The 5,843-nt window shown below is 40.9% G+C and overlaps 1 non-coding gene across 1 annotated transcript; it reads left to right on the top strand.

Moving 5' to 3' along the window:
• The first annotated feature begins 2,893 nt into the window (after window positions 1–2,893).
• LOC141650658 (small nucleolar RNA R71) lies at window positions 2,894–3,000 on the top strand. The gene has a single exon (XR_012546679.1). It is a non-coding gene; the product is annotated as a small nucleolar RNA R71 (small nucleolar RNA).
• The last annotated feature ends 2,843 nt before the right edge of the window (window positions 3,001–5,843 follow it).

Genomic DNA, 5,843 nt, shown 5'->3' on the forward strand with positions numbered 1-5,843 from the left:
AATGAATGAATGAATGAAGGTGGGAGGGGTTATAAAGAGACCGAAAATTTCAAAAATCATAGGGCAATCCGTGCGGATTAGGCTCAATCCGTGCGGATTCTGCTTCTTCTACCTTTGCAAAAACTCGCCTAAAGACGGGCGGATTTGGTACAATCCGCTCGGATTTGCTGAACACGGGACGGGCGGATTTGCTAAAGGACGGACGGATTTCTGTCCAGAGAAATTTGCTTGTTTTCCTCAACCGCAAAGAAGGCGTCTTTCTCACAAGACGGACGGATTCTTCAGACGGGCGGATTTTCGTAAATCCGCTCGGATTCTTTGATCAAGAAAATTTCAAAATTCAGCTCGATTCAAGACGGGCGTCTTTTCTGCAAGACGCTCGGATTGCATAAGACGGGCGGATTCTTGGGAATCCGCTCGGATTCTTCCCCTATGTACACGGATTCAGTTCCACCCGTGCACAGCGCATTCCCTTTATCATTCTTCCATTTTTTCTTTCAAGTCTTGTGTTCTTCATTGTGGGGGCACTACTAAGGCATGGATAGCCTAGGCAATTGCCATCCCCACACTAAGGTAAAGCACTACACATCAATTTGAAATTGTTAGTCGCTCCCTCACTTCTCTCTTACATGACAATTATTTTGATCAAAGTAAATAAAAATCCAAAGATGACAAAAATGCAATACAAGAATTGAAATGTAAGTTAGGGAGTTAGAAATATTTACAAGTGGTGGTTTAGGGAGGACTCCACCAAAATCTCATTCTTGATGAGATGTCAATGGGGCATGTTCAAGGTGTTGTTGATGTTGCTCAACACCTTGAAGAAGTAATCAAAAGCTTGTTCATTATTATGGTAGAGGTCCTCAATAGACCGTGGCCCTTGTTGTTGATCATGATCGATGGCATGTCCAATGTAGGGATTAAAAATCCCTTCAAATTCGTCGTCCCAAAGACCACAAACTTCATTGAGTTGATCATTGAAAATCTCTTGCTTAGATGGAGACAACTCTCCCAATTTCTTCTCTTGGCCAATGAGGCCATCCTCTTCTTCCTTGGTTGATTTTGATGAGCTTTGCAAGCTCTCCTTGTTACTATTCACTTGCTCTTTGAATGGAGCATCTTCAATTTTCTTCCTCCATTGGAGTTCCGATTTCTTCCTTTCATCTTTTCGGCTATAATGATCAATCATAAAACATGGCTCATGCAAACGAGGAGCTCTCATGGTTTTGTCAAGATTAAAAGTTATGCTTTCATCTCCCACTTCTAGAGTGAGCTCTCCATGTTTCACATCAATCACCGCACCGGCGGTGTGTAGGAAAGGTCTTCCTAGGATGATTGGAATTTGGAATCTTCCTCCATATCAACAATGACAAAGTCCACCGGGATGAAAAACTTCCCAATTCGCACGGGGACATCTTCCCATATCCCTAACGGTGTCTTCGTCGATCTATCGGCCATTTGGAGTGTGATGTTGGTGCATTTAAGCTCTCCCATCCCCAACCTTTTACTTACCGAGTACGGCATGACACTCACACTAGCCCCTAGATCACATAAGGCTTTGTTGATCGTCGTGTCGCCAATGGTACACGGTATTGAGAAGCTTCCCGGATCCTTTAACTTTGGAGGTGAACTCCCTTGAAGTATTGCACTACTCACCTTAGTGAAGGCGATAGTCTCAAGTTTCCGGATTGACTTCTTCTTTGTGAGGATATCTTTCATGTACTTCGCATAGGCCGGAACGTGATTGATTAATTCCGTGAAAGGAATTGAGACTTCTAAATTCTTCACAATTTCCATGAACTTTCCAAGTTGATCATCAAATTTGGGCTTGGCTTGACGACTTGGAAAAGGAAGTCTAATCACAATGGGCTCCTTTTCTTTGGCCTTGTCTTCATTTTTCTTTGAACTTTCTTCTTTTGATGATTCTCCATCTTTGGAGTTTTGCACAATTTCTTCCTTTTCACTAGCTTCCACAACTTCATCCTCAACTTGCTTCTTCGGTGCTTCATACCTTGTACCACTTCTCAAGTGAATGGCACTAACTGTTTCATGTCTAGGGGGATTACTTTGAGGTGGTAATTGCCCCTTTTGTCTTTGTGAGCTTGAAGATGCTAGTTGAGTCAATTGTGTTTCCAACATCTTGGTGTGAGCTAGAATGTTGTTGATGGTGGTTTCTTTTGCTTGGCTATCTTTTTGCATTTGGGTGAAAAATTCTTGTTGATTCTTTTGCATTTGGAGGACCGCTTTTTGGACATCAAAACCTTGGTCATTTTGGTGCTTGTATGGATTTTGATTTTGGTAACCTTGGTTTTGATTGTAAAAGGGTCTTTGATTTTGGTTTCTCATGGGTGGTGGAGTGTATGTTGTTTGAGGGTTTTGAACATTTTGGCTTTTGTATGAGAGATTTGGATGGAACTTGGTGTTTTCATTGTAAAAATTTGAATAAGGGGTACCACTTTTATATGCTTGGAAAGCATTCACTTGTTCGGTTGTTCCCCTACACTCACTTGGGTCATGACCCAAAGTTCCACAATTCTCACATATCCCACTTGGGATTGATGAGGGTGCCGTCATGGCATTGGCATGATGCTTCGATGATTTTGAGTTTTCCTCAAGTCTAGCCATAGCTTGTTCAAACTTCAAGTTGATTGTATCGATATGGGAGCTTAGTTGGGCACCTAATTGAGTAACGGCGTCCACTTCATACTTTCCTCCTCTAGTAGCCTTGCGAGGCCTACTATATTGTGAATTGTGGATTGCCATCTCTTCAATTTTGCTCCAAGTTTGGTTGTCATCAACCTCGGTGAACATCCCATTCGATCCCATATTGAGAATGTTCCTAGAATCTTCATATAAACCATTCCAAAATTGTTGCACCAAAAACCATTCGCTAAGTCCATGGTGAGGACATGAGCGACAAATTCCCTTGAACCGCTCCCAAGCTTCATACAAAGACTCTTCATCCCTTTGCTTAAAACCCGTAATTTGAGCTCTTAGCATGTTGGTCTTTTCCAGTGGGTAGAATTTTTTGTAGAAAGCTAGAGCCAACTTCTTCCAAGAATCTATTCCAAGGGTGGCCTTATCAAGGCCCTTCAACCATTGCTTTGCGGTGCCGATTAAGGAAAAAGGAAATAAGACCCATCTAATTTGGTCTTGAGTCACGCCCGTTTGAGAGATAGCATCACAATAATCGCAAAAGGTTTCCATATGAGAATGAGGATCCTCACTAGGCATCCCCCCAAATTCGCTCCTCTCAACTAGTTGGATGAAGGCGGACTTGGCAATAAAATTTCCGGTGAGATGTTGCGGTGTAGGAGTACCATTTGGTAGATTCTCCTCGGTGGGTAGAGAGTGTGACGAGAATTTAGGCATTGTAGGTGGATTTTGTGGGGTATTGTGTAATGGGTTTTCTTCTCCTTCTATTGCGAAAGGATTGACAAACTCACTAGTGGGTTGAACAACTTCACCAACACCTCTCAAATTCCTCCTAACAAGTCTCCTATTGTTCGTCAAGGTTCTTTCGATTTCACGGTCAAAAGGTAACAAATCACTTTGTAACCTTCTAGACATGCAAAATATCAAACAACTCAAAAACAATTAGAACAAACCTTGAGGAGTTTTACTTCCTCAAGGTGAAGAAAGACACAACTAATAACAATAAAAAGAAGTCTAAGTCAAACAAACACCGTCCCCGGAAACGGCGCCATTTTTGATGCGATCCCGCTAAGTGTTCACAAATTAAGATGTGGTCGTTGGTCACGGTCGAATCAAAATACAATTTATAGCTTAACAAGCAACTCTACAATTAGTAAAGAGGCAAGTAAAGGTCGGATCCCAAGGGACGGGAGTTGAAATGAGATTTCTATTGTAACTAGTGGTGTCTAAGGGGTGTCACAAATTGGGTTGATGTAGAAGGTTACTAAACTAGAATAACAATGAAAATAAACAAGCAAGATGAATAAAAAGGGGTGCAAACAATTGATTAAAGGCACTAGGGTGTCATGGGATCATAGGGGAATCATGGGATATGATCATACAAACATGTTCTCAAATTATAAGCAAGCAATTATTGTTGTGATGGATTGAGTTGGGTTATATCTTACAATCCTAGGAAAGTTTGGGTCCCGGAGCCGAATCGATTAGATTGTACAACACCTACAAGTCGACTTAATCTTCCCTACTCAACAACATGCATGGTCTAATGAGACTCGAGTTGGGTTATGTCTTACAAGTCTCATTGAAAAGATAGGAGATGATAGTAAATGCAAGGATTCATAGGCTTAGCATTTCATCAAATATAACATGTGCATGAGTTGAGATCAAAACAAGCAAGCAAATAAAACATGAAAGCATATTAATTTAAGCATGAATCATTCCCCATGTTGGTTTCCCTAATCACCCATTAACCCTAGCTAAGAGACTACTCACTCATTATCATGTTGATCATGCTAGCAAGGTTGTCAATCATACTAACAATATGAAACATGATGAATAAATGAAAGTAATTAACAATAATTAAAAAGGGATTAAGAGATTATACCTACTAATGATTCCAATAATAAAGCAAGAATAATAGAAGTACTTGAATGCTAGATTGAGAGGTTGTCAATCTCCCAATAATAACCCAAATAATCTTCAATTACCCAAAATAAAGGATGAACAAAAGAGAGATTAAAGAACTAAAACTTGGATTAAAACTTGATTAATACTTGATTACAATATTGAAGAGAGATTTGATTGATATTAACTACACTAATTATTGATAAGAAGAACATGCTCCTCTAATTAGCCTAATGGGGTATTTATAGTGAAAATTAGGGAGGATGCATTAGGGTTAACTAAGGGCTAAACTAGTAATTATACTTTTTAAGTTGAGCAAGGAGGACCCTGTATTTTCTGAGAGAAGGCTTCTCTTTTCGTAGCTTGAAGAAGACAATCCGTGCTGTGAAGAAATCCGGGCGGAATAAGGTCGGGACGGCCGGATTTGGGCGGTGGAATCCGAGCGGATTCTGGGGAATCCGGACGGATTGTTGAGGGGGAATCCGAGCGGATTCTGGCACGGGACGCTCGGATTGTATAGGGGCTGGACGGGCGGATTGTTGACAATCCGCTCGGATTGTCAGTCAGCATAGTAACTTCTTCTTTTCTTCCCTTTTCTTCATAAATTCCTTGGGGATTTCCTTGGGGACTCAAGGATCTTTCCTCAACATTGCTCTTCTACTATGATATGTACAAAGGCCTTCTAATCTTGTCTCTCCTTGATGCTTGGTCATTGAATTCGATCAATTTAGTCTTGTTTTGCCATGAAAATGCAAGATTCTTACTCCTTTCCTACCAAGGGATCAAAATCTCAAAGAATATGCAAAACAAAGAACTAAAGATAAGAAATGACCCAAATAAGCACTAAAAAGCATGGAAACAAGGCTAATTCGGGGGCTAAATATGCGCCAATTATGGTCACATCATGTATGCATAGAATTCATCTAGAGGAGGACCATAGACCTACCATCCAACCTCAAAGGAGATTAAACCCCCACATGCAAGAAGTTGTCAAGGGAGAGGTTATGAAATTACTTGATGCGGGAATCATATATCCCATATCGGATTCTTTGTGGGTTAGCCCCGTTCAAATGGTACCTAAGAAAGGAGGTACCACGGTGGTGACAAACGAAAAGAATGAGCTAATACCCACAAGGAAGATCACCGGTTGGCGTATGTGCATTGACTATCGAAAATTGAATTCCGGAATGAGAAAGGATCATTTCCCCCTACCATTCATTGACCAAATGCTTGAGAGGTTAGCCTCTAACAAGTTCTTTTGCTATCTTGACGGGTATTCGGGA

Source organism: Silene latifolia, chromosome 3 (assembly GCF_048544455.1).
Source record: "Silene latifolia isolate original U9 population chromosome 3, ASM4854445v1, whole genome shotgun sequence".
Classification (NCBI taxonomy): Eukaryota; Viridiplantae; Streptophyta; class Magnoliopsida; order Caryophyllales; family Caryophyllaceae; genus Silene; species Silene latifolia.